The sequence below is a fragment of the Nesoenas mayeri genome, assembly GCF_963082525.1.
Source record: "Nesoenas mayeri genome assembly, chromosome: 2".
NCBI classification, from domain to species: Eukaryota; Metazoa; Chordata; class Aves; order Columbiformes; family Columbidae; genus Nesoenas; species Nesoenas mayeri.
Genome location: NC_137543.1, coordinates 99,945,611 through 99,969,600, shown reverse-complemented (window position 1 = coordinate 99,969,600; position 23,990 = coordinate 99,945,611).

Here is a 23,990-nt window from a genome sequence, read left to right as displayed (position 1 = left end):
TGCTTGCAGAAGTGTGCGTGTGCATGGCCACGCCTATGCTTATATATCAGTGTGCGCAAAGTTTTCTGTAACTGCCTGTGCATGCACGTGGTGGTGAGCGAACATACCTGAACTGGGTCTGTGGAGTCGTCTGCGGAAATGCCGCTGTCGGAACACGCACACTCGATTGTTTCCCAAAATATAGGCAGACGCGTTTTACAACGTCGTTTCGCATGTAGCGAGCTACGTCAGTTCCGAAGAGACAACGGTATCGCGTGTGCACGCACAGAAGAAAAACGCGACCAGGTGCCTTTGTGTGAACATGAAACAGCCGTCTATACACTCGCAGACACGCGAACGGGCATCAATGCGGTCACAGAGCCACCCGCTTTTGAGCACAGGCCCCGCTGGTTGTCGCACTTTTCAGGCACAATCCCGAAAGCCGCGCACACTGCAATTCATTCGCTAAATGTCGCCTAGGGAAGCATTTCTGCGGTCGATCTACAGCTCAGCTTTCTTCTCGTGTTACTGAGAAATGTCAGCGCAGGGAATCCGTCTCTGTCGAGCACACGTCAATCCCTCTTCGGTTTTCCTTTGTTGACTCTGCCTAGATGATTTCCCTGGTCCCTGTTCACTGGAGCAGTCATGGCTGTGCTGTGTTACAACACAGGCACAGCCAACGCACACCAAGTGTCAAGAGACACACTCCGCTGGGCTCAACACTAGCACAGACGCACATGTGCGACGAAACCAACACACAAGCTTGTGGAGAGAAAGACATGGACCCACACGCTTGTGTGGAGCGACAGATAGATACAGCAGGCACTAACGAACACAGACTGACTTACAGGCACACTGTCCCCACACCAACAGGGTCCGCTCTGCAGGTATCCTAGACGTTGATTATCGAACAAGCCACACTGACCTGCGCCAAACTCCCAGACACTTACAGGCAAGAGAAAAATCTCTCCGACAAACACACAAGTGTTTGCTCTCAGCTATAGATCAGGGACAAACTTGCGCAGAGACGCCCTGCTGCTCTTTCGCGTTAAGGCATGATCTGTTTCGTTTCTCTTGCAGATCGACTGCTGAGCGCCTTTCCTCGGGCCACTGTGAAGCATTTGCCATAGGTGACAAGTAGCTCGGAGCAGCATTCACTGCTGCCTACGACGGTCTTTGCTCCTTTACTAGCAGAGCTCCCTTGCATCTGTCCGCGTGAGAAAAGCAGGACTGGGCAACGTCGTGCAACAGGCGGAACCTTGCCAATAAACGGCGCAGCTGTGCACTCACTCCAGCTTAAGCACGAGTGCAGCCTGCATCAAGGCACACGCATGTGGACAGACAATCGTTTGTAGACACACATGCTTTCATGCACACGGTCGTCCAAGTACAGGGACATATCTGCAGGTACCCTCCAAAAGAATATTCTCGTGCAGCCACGTATGCGTGATGCGGTACCCCAGCCATCAACGGACGTGTTTGTCCTCAAGCATGTCAGTACGTTTCGCGTACGTCTTTCTGTCCATAGATGGGAGAGGGCGCGCTTGCGGATGTGTGCATGTGTGTGGCCAGGAGTTTGCTTACGCATCAGTGTGTGAAAAGGTAGGTGCTTTTCTCTAGCTGCGCTCGCGTGCACGAGTTGGTGGGTACACATAGCCGGGAGCTTGCGGAAAGGTTTCTGCTTAGTTTTCAGTGGGGATTCGTGTGTGTTCACGTGGACAAAACAGAAGGCGTAGCAACTAGGTTCCAGCGCAGAAAACGCAAGTTTTCCGATGCTCTCTCTTTCTCTCCCTATACCGAGTCGTGTATAGAAACCGCTGAGCCTGCGATCGGCAAGTAAGCCACCACGAAGCATGCCGTACGGAGGAAATGCCAACAGATCCTCGGTCCACACATTGTTTCTGATACGTGCTTGAACGCAAATACGTTCGTGCCGCTGTGGCATAAAAGACGTCCGTCAGAATATGTGATTGCACGCACCGGTGCAATTGCTTGGTTATACATTCAGTCCTGGTGTGCGGGGCTCTCAGAACTGGGTCTGTGGAGTCTGCCAATGAAATACGGCCAGCTGATGTAACGCGTTGTTCTGAACTGGGTAAATACGTACATGTTTCTGTAGACTCTCATTCCGGATTTCTCGTTGCTACTGCACGTGCTGGTGAAAGAGCACGTGACATCTGTAAACACTGGTTGAAACGTTTTGCTGGTTTAGGAGTTCCACGATATGTAAAGACAGAGGAAAGCGTAACGCACGCCCAATTAGAGGAGCGATCCCCCGAGTGCCCAGTGCGCTGTAATAAAAGTGCCTGCTTTTAACACTTACAAAACAGTGTTAGAGAGCCTGTTTGCTGACTTTTTGGTATCATTTTCTGGCGACGAGGATGGGATAATCTGCCTGACCTCCCGTGGACCCCAGGATCTCTGGGACCTTGTGCCGGCACCGGGGAATTGCTGGAAGGGACCACAGATCGTTGGACCAGTTCGGGACGTGGCTAAAGCCCCATCATTGAGATAAGGCACTTTTATTGTTTGGTTAGGTTTGCATACTGTCTAACAGAAGACGTGTGGTGAAACCAGGGCCTTGGGTCTTCATTTGCGTCTTTGCAATGTGTAGTATTAGTAATGCATTACATGCAATATATAATAAGATATATATTTTAAATCATATATTGCCTACAATACATAATGTTGCATACGCATTGTATTCATCCTCTTCAGATCCATTTGTTTTGAAAAAGGATAATCAGGGAAAGAAATTGAAACCAGTAAAAGGTTTGCTGAAGAACAGATATTGGTGTAGAATACACAGAGAACATGAGATCAAAATTGTCCCTCCGTCAATCCAGGGTGGCATCCTAATAGCCTTATATTGGGGGACAGGCTGAATTGGTATCACCAGTGCATTTTATACGGGATTAGACACACTGTGCCTAAAGCTGTAAATATGCCAAAACCTTTTGAGATTAAACAGGATTGTGAGGAATCTCCCACTGAGTTTTTACACCGTCTTAAACAGACAGCTCAAAGGTATATTAATATAGATCCTGACTTAGAGAACAGAGAAATAGGGTTCTGAGTTGACTAGGAGCTCATTATTCTGTATTAAACACTATGCAGGGAATATTAAGTAGTGATTCTGAAACAGTTATAGGCGCCACAAAAATTGCGAAACACGGCCCTTCTTTAACCCGCTGCTTAGAATGTTTATATGTGGAGTCTTTTACTTATTGATTTGTATACCATGTATCTTATCTTGTGTACAACAAATGATTGAAAAAGCTTTAATGGTGCAAAGGCTGTGCAGTTACACGCTGCTATGGCTGTGCAATTGTTAAACAAATTGTTAAACAAAGAAGGGGGAGATGTGGCAGGGTTGTGACACCAGCCCTGTGAGAAACTGCAAGAGTCACAGTGTGAGAACAGGTGCTGGTGGAATAACACAAGCAGCAAAGACTGTATGGGACGTGAACCATCAGGGACAGAGGAGGGATCGGTATATCAAGGACAGAGGTACCCGATGTTTCAAACGGAAACCCGAGTTTGTATTAAATGTCTCTCTATATCTTAAAGAGAGTCTGTGCCTTATTTGCTACACCCCTTTATCTTTTTCCCAAATTATTATTTAGACTGTATTTACCATTGTAAAAATAAAGCTTTCCCCCCTAATTTTTGTCATGGTATTGTACTTAGAATTAATAGAGATATCAAAGCCCGTCCTAGCTAAACGGCAAAAAAGACAGTAGCCATGTGTATTTTTAAATAAATACTAAATCAAGTCTGCTAGCTCATTTTCTGTAAGTGTTTTACTGTGATCAACTCCTTCCCAAGGTTTTGTGTCTGTTGTATCAAGGCCTGACACCCACGACCTTTTGCCTTGCGCTTTTGCCTTGTTCTATTGGCTTGCGTTGCCCTTTTGTCTTGCCTTGTCCTTTTGCCTTACCCTTTTGCCTTGCCTTGTTCTTTTGCCTTGCATTGCCCTTTTGCCTTGCCTTGCTCTTTTGCCTTGCCTTTTGCCGTTTTGCCTTCCTTTGCCCTTTTATTTGCCCTTTTGCCTTGCCTTGCCCTTTTGCCTTGCCCTTTTGCCTTGCATTGTCCTTTTACCTTGCCTTGCCCATTTGCCTTGCCTTGCCCTTTTCCGTTGCCCTTTTGCCTTGCCTTGCCCTTTTGCCTTGCCCTTTTGCCTTGCCTTGCCCTTTTCCGTTGCCCTTTTGCCATGCCTTGCCCTTTTGCCTTGCCCTTTAGCCTGGCCCTTTTGCCTTGTCTTGCCCTTTTGCCTTGTTCTTTTGTCTTCCCTTGCCCTTTTGCCTTGCCCTTTTGCCTTACCTTCCTCTTTTGACTTGCCCTTTGGCCTTGCCTTGCTCTTTTGACTTGTCTTGCACCTTTTGCCTTGACTTGCCCTTTTGCCTTGCCTTTCTGCGTTACCTTGCCCATTTGCCTTGCTCTTTTCACTCGCCTTGCCATTTTACCTTGCCTTGCCCTTTTACCTTGCCTTGCCCTTTTGCCTTGCCCTTCTGCCTTGCCTTGCCCTTTTACCTTGCTCTTTTGCCTTGCCCTTTTGCATTGCCTTGCCCTTTTGCCGTGCCCTATTGGCTTGCGTTGCCCTTTTGCCTTGCCTTGCCCTTTTGCCTTGCCCTTTTCCCTTGCCTTGCCCTTTTGCCTTGCCCTTTTGCCTTACCTTGTACTTTTGCCTTGCCTTGCCCTTTTGCCTTGTCCTGTTGCCTTGCATTGCCCTTTGGCCTTGCATTGCCCTTTTGCCTTTCCCTTTTGCCTTGCCTTACCTTTTTGCCTTGCCTGGCACTTTTGTCTTCCCTTGCCCTTTTGCCTTGCCCTTTTGCCTTGCCTTGCTCTTTTGACTTGTTCTTTGGCCTTGCCTTGCTCTTTTGACTTGTCTTGCACTTTTTGCCTTTTCTTGCCCTTTTGCCTTACCCTTCTGCATTGCCTTGCCCATTTGCCTTGCCCTTTTCACTCGCCTTGCCCTTTTGCCTTGCCTTGCTCTTTTGCCTTGCCCTTTTGCCTTGCCTTGCCCTTTTCCCTTGTCTTGCCCTTTTGCCTTGCCTTGCCCTTTTGCCTTGCCCTATTGGCTTGTGTTGCCCTTTTGCCTTGCCTTGCCCTTTTGCCTTGCCTTGTATTTTTGCCTTGCCTTGCCCTTTTGCCTTGTCCTATTGCCTTGCCTTGCCCTTTTGCATTGCATTGCCCTTTTCCCTTGCCCTTTTGCTTTGTCTTGCCTTTTTGCCTTGCCTTGCCCTTCTGCCTTACCTTGCCCTTTTGCCTTCCCGTTTGCCGTTTTGCCTTCCCTTGCCCTTTTGTTTGCCCTTTTCCCTTGCCTTGCCCTTTTGCCTTGCCCTTTTGCCTTGCCCTGCCCTTATGCTTTGCCCTTTTCACTTGTCTTGCTCTTTTCCCTTGCCTAGATCTTTTGACTTGCCCTTTTGCCTTGCCTTTGCCTTTTGACTTGTCTTGCCCTTTTTACCTTGCCTTGCCCTTTTGCCTTGCCCTTCTGCATTACCTTGACCTTTTGCCTTGCCCTTTTCACTTGCCTTGCCCTTTTGCATTGCCTTGCCCTTTTGCCTTGCCCTATTGGCTTGCGTTGCCCTTTTGCCTTGCCTTGCCCTTTTGCCTTACCCTTTTCCCTTGCCTTGCCCTTTTGCCTTGCCCTTTTGCCTTGCCCTTTTGCCTTGCCTGGTCCTTTTGCCTTGCCTTGCCCTTTTGCCTTGTCCTGTTGCCTTGCATTGCCCTTTTGCCTTGCATTGCCTTTTTGCCTTTCCCTTTTGCCTTGCCTTGCCTTTTTGCCTTGCCTGGCACTTTTGTCTTCCCTTGCCCTTTTGCCTTGCCCTTTTCCCTTGTCTTGATCTTTTGACTTGTTCTTTGGCCTTGCCTTGCCCTATTGGCTTGCGTTGCCCTTTTACCGTGCCCTTTTGCCTCGCCTTGCCCATTTGCCTTGCCCTTTTCACTCACCTTGCCCTTTTCCCTTGCCTTGCTCTTTTGCCTTGCCCTTTTGCCTTTCCTTGCCCTTTTGCCTTGTCTTGCCCTTTTCCCTTGCCTTGCCCTTTTTTCCTTGCATTGCCCTTTTGCCCTGCCCTATTGGCTTGCCCTGCCCTATTGGCTTACGTTGCCCTTTTGCCTTGCCTTGACCTTTTGCCTTGCACTTTTGCCTTGCCTTGTATTTCTGCCTTGCCTTGCCCTTTTGCCTTGTCCTATTGCCTTGCCTTGCCCTTTTGCCTTGCATTGCCCTTTTCCCTTGCCCTTTTGCCTTGCCTTGCCTTTTTGTCTTGCCTTGCACTTTTGCCTTCACCTTTTGCCTTGCCTTGCCTTCTGTCTTACCTTGCCCTTTTGCCTTCCCGTTTGCCGTTTTGCCTTCCCTTGCCCTTTTGTTTGCCCTTTTCTCTTGTCTTGCCCTTTTGCCTTGCCCTTTTGCCTTGCCTTGCCCTTTTGCCTTGCCTTCCTCTTTTGCCTTGCCTTGACCTTTTACCTTGCCCTATTGCCTTGCCTTACCCTATTGCCTTGCCTTGCCCTTTTCCCTTACCTTGCCCTTTTGCATTGCCCTTTTGCCTGGCCCTTTTGCCTTGCCTTGCACTTTTGCCTTGCATTGCCCATTTTACCCTACCCTTTTGCCTTTCCTTGCCTTTTTGCCTTGCCTGACACTTTTGTCTTGACCTTTTACCTTGTCTTGCCCTTTTGCCTTGCCTTGCACTTTTCCCTTCCCGTTTGCCGTTTTGCCTTGCCTTGCCCTTTTACCTTGCCCTTTTGCCTTACCTTGCCCTTTTGCCTTGCCCTTCTGCATTATCTTGCCCTTTTGCCTTGCCCTTTTCACTTGACCTGCCCTTTTGCCTTGCCTTAGCCTTTTGCCTTGCCTTGCTTTGCCCTTTTACCTTGTCTTCCCCTTTTACCCTGTCCTTTTGCCTTGCCTTGCCCTTTTGCATTGCCTTGCCCTTTTGCCTTGCCCTTTTGCCTTGCCTGGCCCTTTTGCCTTTCCTTGTTCTTTTGCCTTGCCTTGCCCTTTTGCCTTGCCCTTTTGCCTTGCCTGGCCCTTTTGCCTTGCCTTGCACTTTTGCTTTACCTTGCCCTTTTGCCTTGTCCTTTGGCCTTGCCTTGCCCTTTTGCCTCTCCTTGCCCTTTTGCCTTGCCTTGCCCTTTTCCGTTGCCCTTCTGCCTTGTCTTGCCATTTTCCCTTCCCTTTTGCCTTGCCCTTTTGCCTTGCCTTGCCCTTTTGCCTTGCCTTGCCCTTTTGCCTTGCCCTTTTGCCTTGCCTTGCCCTTTTGCCTTGCCCTATTGGCTTGTGTTGCCCTTTTGCCTTGCCTTGCCCTTTTGCCTTGCCCTTTTGCCTTGCCTTGCCCATTTGCCTTGCCTTGCCCTTTTGCCTTGCCCTTTTCCGTTACCCTTTTGCCTTGCCTTGCCCTTTTGCCTTGCCCTTTTGCCTTGCGTTGCCCTTTTGCCTTGCCTTGCCCTTTTGCCTTGCCCTTTTGCCTTGTCCTTTGGCCTTGCCTTGCCCTTTTGCCTCTCCTTGCCCTTTTGCCTTGCCTTGCCCTTTTGCCTTGCCTTGCCCTTTTGCCTTGCCTTGCCCTTTTCCGTTGACCTTCTGCCTTGTCTTGCCATTTTGCCTTCCCTTTTGCCTTGCCCTTTTGCCTTGACTTGCCCTTTTGCCTTGCCTTGCCCTTTTGCCTTGCCCTTTTGCCTTGCCTTGCCCTTTTGCCTTGCCCTATTGGCTTGTGTTGCCCTTTTGCCTTGCCTTGCCCTTTTGCCTTGCCCTTTTGCCTTGCCTTGCCCATTTGCCTTGCCTTGCCCTTTTGCCTTGCCCTTTTCCGTTACCCTTTTGCCTTGCCTTGCCCTTTTGCCTTGCCCTTTTGCCTTGCCTTGCCCTTTTGCCTTGCCTTGCCCTTTTGCCTTGCCCTTTTGCCTTGTCCTTTGGCCTTGCCTTGCCCTTTTGCCTCTCCTTGCCCTTTTGCCTTGCCTTGCCCTTTTGCCTTGCCTTGCTGTTTTGCCTTCCCGTTTGCCGTTTTGCCTTGCCTTGCCCTTTTGCATTGCCCTTTTGCCTTGCCTTGCCCTTTTGCCTTGCCCTATTGCCTTGCCTTGCCCTTTTGCCATGCCCTTCTGCATTACTTTACCCTTTTGCCTTGCCCTTTTCACTTGCCTTGCCCTTTTGCCTTGCCTTGGCCTTTTGCCTTGCCTTGCCCTTTTGCATTGCCCTTTTGCCTTGCATTGCCCTTTTGCCTTGCCCTTCTGCATTACCTTACCCTTTTGCCTTGCCCTTTTCACTCGCCTTGCTCTTTTGCCTTGCCTTGCCCTTTTACCTTGCCTTGCCCTTTTGCCTTGCCCTTTTGCCTTGCCTTCCTCTTTTGCCTTGCTTTTTTGCCTTGCCCTTTTGCATTGACTTGCCCTTTTGCCTTGCCCTATTGGCTTGCGTTGCCCCTATGCCTTGCCTTGCCCTTTTGCCTTGCCGTTTTGCCTTACCCTTTTGCCTTGCCCTTTTGCCTTGCCTTGCACTTTTGCCTTGCCTTGCCCTTTTGCCTTGTCCTGTTGCCTTGCATTGCCCTTTTGCCTTGCATTGCCCTTTTGCCTTTCCCTTTTCCCTTGCCTTGCCTTTTTGCCTTGCCTGGCACTTTTGACTTCCCTTGCCCTTTTGCATTGCCCTTTTGCCTTGCCTTGCACTTTTGCCTTGCCCTTTTGCCTTGCCTTGCCCTTTTGCCTTGCCTTGTCCTTTTGCCTTGCCCTTTTGCCTTGCCTTCCCATTTTGCCTTGCTCTTTTGCCTTGCCTTGCCCTTTTGCCTTGCCCTTTTGCCTTGCCTTGCACTTTTGCCTTGCCTTGCCCTTTTGCCTTGTCCTGTTGCCTTGCATTGCCCTTTTGCCTTGCATTGCCCTTTTGCCTTGCCCTTTTTCCTTGCCTTGCCTTTTTACCTTGCCTGGCACTTTTATCTTCCCTTGCCCTTTTGCCTTGCCCTTTTGCCTTGCCTTGCTCTTTTGACTTGTTCTTTGGCCTTGCCTTGCTCTTTTGACTTGTCTTGCACTTTTTGCCTTGCCTTGCCCTTTTGCCTTACCCTTCTGCGTTGCCTTGCCCATTTGCCTTGCCCTTTTCACTCGCCTTGCCCTTTTGCCTTGCCTTGCTCTTTTGCCTTGCCCTTTTTCCTTGCCTTGCCATTTTGCCTTGCCTTGCCCTCTTCCCTTGCCTTGCCCTTTTGCCTTGCCCTATTGGCTTGCGTTGCCCTTTTGCCTTACCTTGCCCTTTGGCCTTGCCTTGCCCTTTTGCCTTGCCCTTTTGCCTTGCCTTGTACTTTTGCCTTGCCTTGCCCTTTTGCCTTGTCCTATTGCCTTGCCTTGCCCTTTTGCCTTGCATTGCCCTTTTCCCTTCCCCTTTTGCCTTGCCTTGCCTTTTTGCCTTGCCAGACACTTTTGCCTTCAACTTTTGCCTTGCCTTGCCCTTCTGCCTTGCCTTGCCCTTTTGCCTTCCCGTTTGCCGATTTGCCTTCCCTTGCCCTTTTGTTTGCCCTTTTCCCTTGCCTTACCCTTTGGCCTTGCCTTTCCCTTTTGCCTTGCCTTGCCCTTTTACCTTGCCCTATTGCCTTACCTTACCCTATTGCCTTGCCTTGCCCTTTTGCCTTGCCTTGCCCTTTTGCATTGCCCTTTTGCCTGGCCCTTTTGCCTTGCCTTGCCCTTTTGCCTTGTCCTTTTGTCTTGCCTTGCCCTTTTGCCTTGCCCTTTTGCCTTGCCTAGGTCTTTTGACTTGCCCTTTTGCCTTGCCTTACCCTTTTGACTTATCTTGCCCTTTTTGCCTTGCCTTGCCGTTTTGCCTTGCCCTTCTGCATTACCTTGCCCTTTTGCCTTGCCCTTTTCACTTGCCTTGCCCTTTTGCCTTGCCCTTTTGCCTTGCCTTGCCCTTTTCACTTGCCTTGCCCTTTTGCCTTGCCTTGCCTTTTTGTCTTGCCCTATTGGCTTGCGTTGCCCTTTTGCCTTCCCTTGCCCTTTTCCCTTGCCCTTTTGCCTAGTCCTATTGCCTTGCCTTGCACTTTTGCATTGCATTGCCCTTTTTACCCTGCCATTTTGCCTTGCCTTGCCTTTTTGCCTTGCCTGGCGCTTTTGACTTGACCTTTTGCCTTGCCTTGCCCTTTTGCCTTGCCCTTTTGCCTTGCCTTGCCCTTTTGCCTTGCACTGCCCTTTTGCCTTGCCTTGCCCTTTTGCCTTGTCCTATTGCCTTGCCTTACCCTTTTGCCTTGCTTTGCCCTTTTTCCCTTGCCCTTTTGCCTTGCCTTGCCTTTTTGCCTTGCCTGGCGCTTTTGCCTTGACCTTTTGCCTTGTCTTGCCCTTTTGCCTTGCCTTGCACTTTTGCATTGCCTTGCCCTTTTGCCTTGTCCTTTGTCCTTGCCTTGTTCTTTTGCCTCTCCTTGCCCTTTTGACTTGCCTTACCCTTTTGCCTTGCCTTGCCCTTTTGCCTTCCCCTTTTGCCTTGCCCTTTTGCCTTGCCTTGCACTTTTGCCTTGCCTTGTTGTTTTGCCTTGTCCTGTTGCCTTGCATTCCCCTTTTGCCTTGCATTACCCTTTTGCCTTGCCCTTTTGCCTTACCTTGCCTTTTTGCCTTGCCTCGCACTTTTGCCTTTCCTTACACTTTTGCCTTGCCCTTTTACCTTGCCGTGCCCTTTTGCCTTGCCCTTTGTCCTTGCATTGCCCTTTTGCCTTGCCTTGCCCTTTTGCCTTGCCTTGCCCTTTTGCCTTGCCCTTTTGGCTTGTATTGCTTTTTTGCATTGCCCTTTTGCCTGGCCCTTTTGCCTTGCCTTGCCCTTTTGCCTTGCCTTGCCCTTTTGCCTTGACCTTTTGCCTTGCCCTTTTGCCTTGCCTTTACCTTTTGCCTTCTCGTTTGCCCTTTTACCTTGCCTTGCCCTTTTGCCTTGCCCTTTTGCCTTGCCTTGCACTTTTGTATTGCCTTGTCCTTTTGCCTTGTCGTTTGGCCTTGCCTTGTTCTTTTGCCTCTCCTTGCCCTTTTCACTTGCCTTACCCTTTTGCCTTGCTTTGCCCTTTTGCCTTGCCCTTTTCCCTTGCCTTGCCCTTTTGTCTTGCCTTGCCCTTTTGCCTTGCCCTTTTGCCTTGCGTTGCCCTTTTGCCTTGCCTTGCCCTTTTGCCTTGCCCTATTGGCTTGCGTTGCCCTTTTGCCTTGCCTTGCCCTTTTGCCTTGCTGTTTTCCCTTGCCTTGCCCTTTTGCCTTGCCCTTTTACCTTGCCCTTTTGCCTTGCCTTGCCCTTTTGCCTTGCCCTTTTACCTTGCCCTTTTGCCTTGCCTTGCACTTTTGCTTTGCCTGGTTCTTTTGCCTTGACCTGTTGCCTTGCATTGCCCTTTTGCCTTGCATTGCTCTTTTGCCTTTCCCTTTTGCCTTGCCTTGCCTTTTTGCCTTGCCTGGCACTTTTGCCTTGCCTTGCACTTTTGCCTTGCCCTTTTACCTTGCCGTGCCCTTTTGCCTTGCCCTTTGTCCTTGCATTGCCCTTTTGCCTTGCCTTGCCCTTTTGCCTTGCCTTGCCCTTTTGCCTTGCCCTTTTGGCTTGTATTGCTATTTTACGTTGCCCTTTTGCCTGGCCCTTTTGCCTTGCCTTGCCCTTTTGCCTTGCCTTGCCCTTTTGCCTTGCCCTTTTGCCTTACCTTGCCCTTTTGCCTTACCTTTCCCTTTTGCCTTTTCCCTATTGGCTTGCGTTGCCCTTTTGCCTTGCCTTGCCCTTTTGCCTTGCCTTGCCCTTTTGCCTTGCCCTTTTGCCTTGCCTTGCCTTACCCTTTTGCCTTGCCTTGCCCTTTTGCCTTCTCCTTTGCTGTTTTGCCTTCCCTTGCTCTTTTGTTTGCCCTTTTGCCTTGCCTTGCCCTTTTGCCTTGCCCTTTTGCCTTGCCTTGCCCTTTTGCTTTGCCCTTTTGCCTAGCCCTTTTGCCTTGCCTTGCCCTTTTGCCTTGCCCTTTTGTTTTGCCTTTGCCTTTTGCCTTGCCCTTTTTCCTTGCCTTGCTCTTTTGACTTGCCCTTTGGCCTTGCCATGCCCTTTTGACTTGTCTTGCTCTTTTTGCCTTGCCTTGCCCTTTTGCCTTGCCCTTCTGCATTGCCTTGCCCTTTTGCCTTGCCCTTTTGCCTTGCCTTGCCCTTTTGCCTTGCCTTGCTTTGCCATTTTGCCTTGCCTTGCCCTTTTACCCTGCCCTTTTTCCTTGCCTTACCTTTTTGCCCTCCTTTGCCTTCCTTTTTTTCCTTGCCTTTCTTTACCTTACCATTTTCCCTTGCGTTGCCTTGCCCTTTTACCTTGCCTTGCATTGCCTAGCCATTTCTCCTTGCCTTGCCCTTTTCCCCTGCCTTGCCTTGGCTTTTTTTCTTCCTTTGTCTTGTTTTGCCGTGACCTTTTGCCTTGCCTTGTCTTGCATCGCACTTTTGCAGTGCCTTGCCTTGCCTTGCCTTGCAATTTTGCCTTGTCTTTCCTTGCCTTCTTCCTTTGCCTTGCTTTGCCCTTTTACATGGCCTTGCTTTGCTTTCGCCTTTTACCTTGATAGGATATGGAGCTGAGATTAAGGAAGGAGGATATGGTAGAGGGAAAGAAGAAGCAGCGGCCATTAGCACCGTAGCTCACCCCCTGTAATTGCGCAATTGCTACTGTTCACGTGCCGCAAACTAATAGTCGATTGGATTATACATTTCTGCACAAGCTCTAATATTAAGCGAAATGTATCTATATTATAGCTGACTTGCTGACTCTTTTTTTTCACTAGACAGTCTTTCTTTTGTTTCACTCAAGGTTGTACAAAGTCAAGTAAGACACGTAGGCTGCTTGACTCTTGCTCTCTTGCTCTCCTGCTGGCCACGGAGGCCTCAGACCGACAACCAGGAACCATGGGAGGGAAGTTTTCCCGTGAAGCAAACAAACCCTAGATGTTCTTCAATGTTTATTAAGAAAGCAAAGTCACGATGTACCAGTAGTCCAATTAGTGACTTTATAAGAATGGATTGCTAATCACGTGCCAGTTTTTCTTACAAGCGGTACATTTCACTTGGAGGCATGGCACCAAGTTGAACAAGAATTATATGAACAGGCAGCGCGACTGCAGATAAAGCTGCTTGCGAACATTTATCTACTTGGGGAAAAATTGTGACTACTTTAAAAGCACCTTAGAAGGAAGCAGCTGCACAGGTCACAACTAACTGTGAACCTTCTGCTCCTCCCTTGCCAGGGAAGGAGGGGGATCTTGTAGATCTATCAGGCAAAAATGCACTAACCACGGATGCAGTAGCAGAGAAAGGGGTGACTGATAACAAAGCCCCTGCATGTACACTACGGTGAACGCTTTTGGCAAATGATGGTTTGTGGGATTCACCCAACAAAAGAGAATTTGCAACGGTTATTAACTGAAGATGTGAATTTCCAGATTGCATTGGCAACATATGCAGGGAACATATCAGTTTATTACCCTCAGCATAAACTCTGGGCTGAAATTGGTAATTTACTATTGCACAGCAAATGCTGCTGTCAACAACGACCAGTAAGCGACAAGACTGTATTTACTGATGTCTCTGGTCGCTCACGTAAAGTTGTAATTACATGGCTAAACTCCGATACCCTGTGCTGCAAACACAAGCTAGAAAAGGAGACCAAGGGTCAAAAAACTTCTTGAGCTAACAGCTGTTAGGATCGCTTTTGAGGTGTTCTGTAACAGATCTTTGAATCTTGTAACTGACTCATATTATGCAGCTGGCATACTTAACTGTCTGGAAGATTTTTCTTAAGGAAAAGGATAAGCCTCTTTCGATGGCTGAATTGAGAATGCTATGGTTTCTAATAAAACATAGACATCACGGTTATTATGCAATGCACACTGCTCTCGCAGTGGCCGTTCCAGGACCACTTGCGGAAGGCAATAGGAGGGCCGATGCACAAGCTGTGCCACTCACTGTGCCTAAAGCCTTGGAGCAAGCTGAATTATCACATAAATTCTTTCACCAGAGTGCAAAGTCGTTAAAACGACAATTTTAAATTAGAATGGATCAGGCCAGGAGCGTTCTTATGTCCTGTCCTGATTGCTAACAGTTGGCATCCGTGCCATCCACAGAGGGTGTTAATCCAGGAGGGGTTACTGCCAATGAAATACGGCCAGCTGATGTAACGCATTGTTCTGAATTGGGTAAATACGTACATGTTTCTGTAGACTCTCATTCCGGATTTCTCGTTGCTACTGCACGTGCTGGTGAAAGAGCACGTGACATCTGTAAACACTGGTTGAAACGTTTTGCTGGTTTAGGAGTTCCACGATATGTAAAAACAGAGGAAAGCGTAACGCACGCCCAATTAGAGGAGCGATCCCCCGAGTGCCCAGTGCGCTGTAATAAAAGTGCCTGCTTTTAACACTTACAAAACAGTGTTAGAGAGCCTGTTTGCTGACTTTTTGGTATCATTTTCTGGCGACGAGGATGGGATAATCTGCCTGACCTCCCGTGGACCCCAGGATCTCTGGGACCTTGTGCCGGCACCGGGGAATTGCTGGAAGGGACCACAGATCGTTGGACCAGTTCGGGACGTGGCTAAAGCCCCATCATTGAGATAAGGCACTTTTATTGTTTGGTTAGGTTTGCATACTGTCTAACAGAAGACGTGTGGTGAAACCAGGGCCTTGGGTCTTCATTTGCGTCTTTGCAATGTGTAGTATTAGTAATGCATTACATGCAATATATAATAAGATATATATTTTAAATCATATATTGCCTACAATACATAATGTTGCATACGCATTGTATTCATCCTCTTCAGATCCATTTGTTTTGAAAAAGGATAATCAGGGAAAGAAATTGAAACCAGTAAAAGGTTTGCTGAAGAACAGATATTGGTGTAGAATACACAGAGAACATGAGATCAAAATTGTCCCTCCGTCAATCCAGGGTGGCATCCTAATAGCCTTATATTGGGGGACAGGCTGAATTGGTATCACCAGTGCATTTTATACGGGATTAGACACACTGTGCCTAAAGCTGTAAATATGCCAAAACCTTTTGAGATTAAACAGGATTGTGAGGAATCTCCCACTGAGTTTTTACACCGTCTTAAACAGACAGCTCAAAGGTATATTAATATAGATCCTGACTTAGAGAACAGAGAAATAGGGTTCTGAGTTGACTAGGAGCTCATTATTCTGTATTAAACACTATGCAGGGAATATTAAGTAGTGATTCTGAAACAGTTATGGGCGCCACAAAAATTGCGAAACACGGCCCTTCTTTAACCCGCTGCTTAGAATGTTTATATGTGGAGTCTTTTACTTATTGATTTGTATACCATGTATCTTATCTTGTGTACAACAAATGATTGAAAAAGCTTTAATGGTGCAAAGGCTGTGCAGTTACACGCTGCTATGGCTGTGCAATTGTTAAACAAATTGTTAAACAAAGAAGGGGGAGATGTGGCAGGGTTGTGACACCAGCCCTGTGAGAAACTGCAAGAGTCACAGTGTGAGAACAAGTGCTGGTGGAATAACACAAGCAGCAAAGACTGTATGGGACGTGAACCATCAGGGACAGAGGAGGGATCGGTATATCAAGGACAGAGGTACCCGATGTTTCAAACGGAAACCCGAGTTTGTATTAAATGTCTCTCTATATCTTAAAGAGAGTCTGTGCCTTATTTGCTACACCCCTTTATCTTTTTCCCAAATTATTATTTAGACTGTATTTACCATTGTAAAAATAAAGCTTTCCCCCCTAATTTTTGTCATGGTATTGTACTTAGAATTAATAGAGATATCAAAGCCCGTCCTAGCTAAACGGCAAAAAAGACAGTAGCCACGTGTATTTTTAAATAAATGCTAAATCAAGTCTGCTAGCTCATTTTCTGTAAGTGTTTTACTGTGATCAACTCCTTCCCAAGGTTTTGTGTCTGTTGTATCAAGGCCTGACACCCACGACCACAGTGGATGAATCACCATGGGCACAACACCAGGCACCTGCCTGTTTGTGTCCAGCATATCCACTCCAGCAGACACTTTTTAGTAAAAGAGCACATCATGGAACTGAAAAACCATCTAATTGTGTCATTATACGCATTCACGGCTCTTTTTTTCTACTTTATACCCGTTGTAGCTTTTTAAAATTAAACAGTTTGAAAATGGTTTCTGTTTTGTCTCTGCACACGGAGCCTGATTTTCCTTCTCTAGGGCCTTTCACCCGGTTCACCGCACCCGTGTGATCATTGCGCTGCACGTGAGCTAAATCCGCTGTGCCCTGTGTTTCTCCTGTAAAATAGTAAGAACGTTAATATAGTCGTGCCAGGAACTACCTTCACAGTGAATATTTGAAGGAACCCACTGCTAATGTATTTCTAATTGGTACTTGCATTATGGATTAGATGCAACAAAAAATCCATACTTTCTTTTATCCCTTACTATACAGGAGGTGGTTGAACTTTTCTTTAGCAGATTCGATCACTTGTTGTAAAGCAAAATTGTCATCTGTGAGGAAGCAGGGTAGATTTATCCATACTCTATAAGCACCATCGATGAGCTACATAGAGTAACAGCTTAAAAAAACCAAACAACCAACAACAGGAAGCTAATGATCAAAACAACAAAAGAGAAAAGAAAAAAAAACAACAAAAAAACGAACCAAAAAGCGCAGAGTCTCCTGAACGCCCCCTCTCAGTGCTGTGCTGTCCGTTTTCCAGGGAGCGCGTGGGGTGGCCCCACAACCACAGACACAGGTGACCGGGCTGGGTGGTGCCAGCAGAGAACAGTTTGTGTGACCCAGCCCGCTGAGCTGCCTTGGGAAAGCCGGGAACAAAGGGCCGGGACATCAGGAGGTTGGTTCCAGCTCACGGAGCAACTCACAGCGACTGCGGAAACAGCCCTGAGACGGGACGAGCCCCTGGCCGTGTGTTCCTGGCCCACCGCTGCGGGCTGTCCTGGCTAAGAGAGGTGAGAGGGCGTGCTTGCAGAAGTGTACGTGTGCATGGCCACGCCTATGCTTATATATCAGTGTGCGCAAAGTTTTCTGTAACTGCCTGTGCATGCACGTGGTGGTGAGCGAACATACCTGAACTGGGTCTGTGGAGTCGTCTGCGGAAATGCCGCTGTCGGAACACGCACACTCGATTGTTTCCCAAAATATAGGCAGACGCGTTTTACAACGTCGTTTCGCATGTAGCGAGCTACGTCAGTTCCGAAGAGACAACGGTATCGCGTGTGCACGCACAGAAGAAAAACGCGACCAGGTGCCTTTGTGTGAACATGAAACAGCCGTCTATACACTCGCAGACACGCGAACGGGCATCAATGCGGTCACAGAGCCACCCGCTTTTGAGCACAGGCCCCGCTGGTTGTCGCACTTTTCAGGCACAATCCCGAAAGCCGCGCACACTGCAATTCATTCGCTAAATGTCGCCTAGGGAAGCATTTCTGCGGTCGATCTACAGCTCAGCTTTCTTCTCGTGTTACTGAGAAATGTCAGCGCAGGGAATCCGTCTCTGTCGAGCACACGTCAATCCCTCTTCGGTTTTCCTTTGTTGACTCTGCCTAGATGATTTCCCTGGTCCCTGTTCACTGGAGCAGTCATGGCTGTGCTGTGTTACAACACAGGCACAGCCAACGCACACCAAGTGTCAAGAGACACACTCCGCTGGGCTCAACACTAGCACAGACGCACATGTGCGACGAAACCAACACACAAGCTTGTGGAGAGAAAGACATGGACCCACACGCTTGTGTGGAGCGACAGATAGATACAGCAGGCACTAACGAACACAGACTGACTTACAGGCACACTGTCCCCACACCAACAGGGTCCGCTCTGCAGGTATCCTAGACGTTGATTATCGAACAAGCCACACTGACCTGCGCCAAACTCCCAGACACTTACAGGCAAGAGAAAAATCTCTCCGACAAACACACAAGTGTTTGCTCTCAGCTATAGATCAGGGACAAACTTGCGCAGAGACGCCCTGCTGCTCTTTCGCGTTAAGGCATGATCTGTTTCGTTTCTCTTGCAGATCGACTGCTGAGCGCCTTTCCTCGGGCCACTGTGAAGCATTTGCCATAGGTGACAAGTAGCTCGGAGCAGCATTCACTGCTGCCTACGACGATCTTTGCTCCTTTACTAGCAGAGCTCCCTTGCATCTGTCCGCGTGAGAAAAGCAGGACTGGGCAACGTCGTGCAACAGGCGGAACCTTGCCAATAAACGGCGCAGCTGTGCACTCACTCCAGCTTAAGCACGAGTGCAGCCTGCATCAAGGCACACGCATGTGGACAGACAATCGTTTGTAGACACACATGCTTTCATGCACACGGTCGTCCAAGTACAGGGACATACCTGCAGGTACCCTCCAAAAGAATATTCTCGTGCAGCCACGTATGCGTGATGCGGTACCCCAGCCATCAACGGACGTGTTTGTCCTCAAGCATGTCAGTACGTTTCGCGTACGTCTTTCTGTCCATAGATGGGAGTGGGCGCGCTTGCGGATGTGTGCATGTGTGTGGCCAGGAGTTTGCTTACGCATCAGTGTGTGAAAAGGTAGGTGCTTTTCTCTAGCTGCGCTCGCGTGCACGAGTTGGTGGGTGCACATAGCCGGGAGCTTGTGGAAAGGTTTCTGCTTGGTTTTCAGTGGGGAATCGTATTTGTTCACGTGGACAAAACAGAAGGCGTAGCAACTTGGTTCCAGCGCAGAAAACGCAAGTTTTCCGATGCTCTCTCTTTCTCTCCCTATACCGAGTCGTGTATAGAAACCGCTGAGCCTGCGATCGACAAGTAAGCTACCACGAAGCATGCCGTACGGAGGAAATGCCAACAGATCCTCGGTCCACACATTGTTTCTGATACGTGCTTGAACGCAAATACGTTCGTGCCGCTGTGGCATAAAAGACGTCCGTCAGAATATGTGATTGCACGCACCGGTGCAATTGCTTGGTTATACATTCAGTCCTGGTGTGCGGGGCTCTCAGAACTGGGTCTGTGGAGTCTGCCAATGAAATACGGCCAGCTGATGTAACGCGTTGTTCTGAATTGGGTAAATACGTACATGTTTCTGTAGACTCTCATTCCGGATTTCTCGTTGCTACTGCACGTGCTGGTGAAAGAGCACGTGACATCTGTAAACACTGGTTGAAACGTTTTGCTGGTTTAGGAGTTCCACGATATGTAAAAACAGAGGAAAGCGTAACGCACGCCCAATTAGAGGAGCGATCCCCCGAGTGCCCAGTGCGCTGTAATAAAAGTGCCTGCTTTTAACACTTACAAAACAGTGTTAGAGAGCCTGTTTGCTGACTTTTTGGTATCATTTTCTGGCGACGAGGATGGGATAATCTGCCTGACCTCCCGTGGACCCCAGGATCTCTGGGACCTTGTGCCGGCACCGGGGAATTGCTGGAAGGGACCACAGATCGTTGGACCAGTTCGGGACGTGGCTAAAGCCCCATCAATGAGATAAGGCACTTTTATTGTTTGGTTAGGTTTGCATACTGTCTAACAGAAGACGTGTGGTGAAACCAGGGCCTTGGGTCTTCATTTGCGTCTTTGCAATGTGTAGTATTAGTAATGCATTACATGCAATATATAATAAGATATATATTTTAAATCATATATTGCCTACAATACATAATGTTGCATACGCATTGTATTCATCCTCTTCAGATCCATTTGTTTTGAAAAAGGATAATCAGGGAAAGAAATTGAAACCAGTAAAAGGTTTGCTGAAGAACAGATATTGGTGTAGAATACACAGAGAACATGAGATCAAAATTGTCCCTCCGTCAATCCAGGGTGGCATCCTAATAGCCTTATATTGGGGGACAGGCTGAATTGGTATCACCAGTGCATTTTATACGGGATTAGACACACTGTGCCTAAAGCTGTAAATATGCCAAAACCTTTTGAGATTAAACAGGATTGTGAGGAATCTCCCACTGAGTTTTTACACCGTCTTAAACAGACAGCTCAAAGGTATATTAATATAGATCCTGACTTAGAGAACAGAGAAATAGGGTTCTGAGTTGACTAGGAGCTCATTATTCTGTATTAAACACTATGCAGGGACTATTAAGTAGTGATTCTGAAACAGTTATAGGCGCCACAAAAATTGCGAAACACGGCCCTTCTTTAACCCGCTGCTTAGAATGTTTATATGTGGAGTCTTTTACTTATTGATTTGAATACCATGTATCTTATCTTGTGTACAACAAATGATTGAAAAAGCTTTAATGGTGCAAAGGCTGTGCAGTTACACGCTGCTATGGCTGTGCAATTGTTAAACAAATTGTTAAACAAAGAAGGGGGAGATGTGGCAGGGTTGTGACACCAGCCCTGTGAGAAATTGCAAGAGTCACAGTGTGAGAACAAGTGCTGGTGGAATAACACAAGCAGCAAAGACTGTATGGGACGTGAACCATCAGGGACAGAGGAGGGATCGGTATATCAAGGACAGAGGTACCCGATGTTTCAAACGGAAACCCGAGTTTGTATTAAATGTCTCTCTATATCTTAAAGAGAGTCTGTGCCTTATTTGCTACACCCCTTTATCTTTTTCCCAAATTATTATTTAGACTGTATTTACCATTGTAAAAATAAAGCTTTCCCCCCTAATTTTTGTCATGGTATTGTACTTAGAATTAATAGAGATATCAAAGCCCGTCCTAGCTAAACGGCAAAAAAGACAGTAGCCATGTGTATTTTTAAATAAATACTAAATCAAGTCTGCTAGCTCATTTTCTGTAAGTGTTTTACTGTGATCAACTCCTTCCCAAGGTTTTGTGTCTGTTGTATCAAGGCCTGACACCCACGACCACAGTGGATGAATCACCATGGGCACAACACCAGGCACCTGCCTGTTTGTGTCCAGCATATCCACTCCAGCAGACACTTTTTAGTAAAAGAGCACATCATGGAACTGAAAAACCATCTAATTGTGTCATTATACGCATTCACGGCTCTTTTTTTCTACTTTATACCCGTTGTAGCTTTTTAAAATTAAACAGTTTGAAAATGGTTTCTGTTTTGTCTCTGCACACGGAGCCTGATTTTCCTTCTCTAGGGCCTTTCACCCGGTTCACCGCACCCGTGTGATCATTGCGCTGCACGTGAGCTAAATCCGCTGTGCCCTGTGTTTCTCCTGTAAAATAGTAAGAACGCTAATATAATCGTGCCAGGAACTACCTTCACAGTGAATATTTGAAGGAACCCACTGCTAATGTATTTCTAATTGGTACTTGCATTATGGATTAGATGCAACAAAAAATCCATACTTTCTTTTATCCCTTACTATACAGGAGGTGGTTGAACTTTTCTTTAGCAGATTCGATCACTTGTTGTAAAGCAAAATTGTCATCTGTGAGGAAGCAGGGTAGATTTATCCATACTCTATAAGCACCATCGATGAGCTACATAGAGTAACAGCTTAAAAAAACCAAACAACCAACAACAGGAAGCTAATGATCAAAACAACAAAAGAGAAAAGAAAAAAAAACAACAAAAAAACGAACCAAAAAGCGCAGAGTCTCCTGAACGCCCCCTCTCAGTGCTGTGCTGTCCGTTTTCCAGGGAGCGCGTGGGGTGGCCCCACAACCACAGACACAGGTGACCGGGCTGGGTGGTGCCAGCAGAGAACAGTTTGTGTGACCCAGCCCGCTGAGCTGCCTTGGGAAAGCCGGGAACAAAGGGCCGGGACATCAGGAGGTTGGTTCCAGCTCACGGAGCAACTCACAGCGACTGCGGAAACAGCCCTGAGACGGGACGAGCCCCTGGCCGTGTGTTCCTGGCCCACCGCTGCGGGCTGTCCTGGCTAAGAGAGGTGAGAGGGCGTGCTTGCAGAAGTGTGCGTGTGCATGGCCACGCCTATGCTTATATATCAGTGTGCGCAAAGTTTTCTGTAACTGCCTGTGCATGCACGTGGTGGTGAGCGAACATACCTGAACTGGGTCTGTGGAGTCGTCTGCGGAAATGCCGCTGTCGGAACACGCACACTCGATTGTTTCCCAAAATATAGGCAGACGCGTTTTACAACGTCGTTTCGCATGTAGCGAGCTACGTCAGTTCCGAAGAGACAACGGTATCGCGTGTGCACGCACAGAAGAAAAACGCGACCAGGTGCCTTTGTGTGAACATGAAACAGCCGTCTATACACTCGCAGACACGCGAACGGGCATCAATGCGGTCACAGAGCCACCCGCTTTTGAGCACAGGCCCCGCTGGTTGTCGCACTTTTCAGGCACAATCCCGAAAGCCGCGCACACTGCAATTCATTCGCTAAATGTCGCCTAGGGAAGCATTTCTGCGGTCGATCTACAGCTCAGCTTTCTTCTCGTGTTACTGAGAAATGTCAGCGCAGGGAATCCGTCTCTGTCGAGCACACGTCAATCCCTCTTCGGTTTTCCTTTGTTGACTCTGCCTAGATGATTTCCCTGGTCCCTGTTCACTGGAGCAGTCATGGCTGTGCTGTGTTACAACACAGGCACAGCCAACGCACACCAAGTGTCAAGAGACACACTCCGCTGGGCTCAACACTAGCACAGACGCACATGTGCGACGAAACCAACACACAAGCTTGTGGAGAGAAAGACATGGACCCACACGCTTGTGTGGAGCGACAGATAGATACAGCAGGCACTAACGAACACAGACTGACTTACAGGCACACTGTCCCCACACCAACAGGGTCCGCTCTGCAGGTATCCTAGACGTTGATTATCGAACAAGCCACACTGACCTGCGCCAAACTCCCAGACACTTACAGGCAAGAGAAAAATCTCTCCGACAAACACACAAGTGTTTGCTCTCAGCTATAGATCAGGGACAAACTTGCGCAGAGACGCCCTGCTGCTCTTTCGCGTTAAGGCATGATCTGTTTCGTTTCTCTTGCAGATCGACTGCTGAGCGCCTTTCCTCGGGCCACTGTGAAGCATTTGCCATAGGTGACAAGTAGCTCGGAGCAGCATTCACTGCTGCCTACGACGATCTTTGCTCCTTTACTAGCAGAGCTCCCTTGCATCTGTCCGCGTGAGAAAAGCAGGACTGGGCAACGTCGTGCAACAGGCGGAACCTTGCCAATAAACGGCGCAGCTGTGCACTCACTCCAGCTTAAGCACGAGTGCAGCCTGCATCAAGGCACACGCATGTGGACAGACAATCGTTTGTAGACACACATGCTTTCATGCACACGGTCGTCCAAGTACAGGGACATACCTGCAGGTACCCTCCAAAAGAATATTCTCGTGCAGCCACGTATGCGTGATGCGGTACCCCAGCCATCAACGGACGTGTTTGTCCTCAAGCATGTCAGTACGTTTCGCGTACGTCTTTCTGTCCATAGATGGGAGAGGGCGCGCTTGCGGATGTGTGCATGTGTGTGGCCAGGAGTTTGCTTACGCATCAGTGTGTGAAAAGGTAGGTGCTTTTCTCTAGCTGCGCTCGCGTGCACGAGTTGGTGGGTGCACATAGCCGGGAGCTTGTGGAAAGGTTTCTGCTTGGTTTTCAGTGGGGAATCGTGTGTGTTCACGTGGACAAAACAGAAGGCGTAGCAACTTGGTTCCAGCGCAGAAAACGCAAGTTTTCCGATGCTCTCTCTTTCTCTCCCTATACCGAGTCGTGTATAGAAACCGCTGAGCCTGCGATCGACAAGTAAGCTACCACGAAGCATGCCGTACGGAGGAAATGCCAACAGATCCTCGGTCCACACATTGTTTCTGATACGTGCTTGAACGCAAATACGTTCGTGCCGCTGTGGCATAAAAGACGTCCGTCAGAATATGTGATTGCACGCACCGGTGCAATTGCTTGGTTATACATTCAGTCCTGGTGTGCGGGGCTCTCAGAACTGGGTCTGTGGAGTCTGCCAATGAAATACGGCCAGCTGATGTAACGCGTTGTTCTGAATTGGGTAAATACGTACATGTTTCTGTAGACTCTCATTCCGGATTTCTCGTTGCTACTGCACGTGCTGGTGAAAGAGCACGTGACATCTGTAAACACTGGTTGAAACGTTTTGCTGGTTTAGGAGTTCCACGATATGTAAAAACAGAGGAAAGCGTAACGCACGCCCAATTAGAGGAGCGAT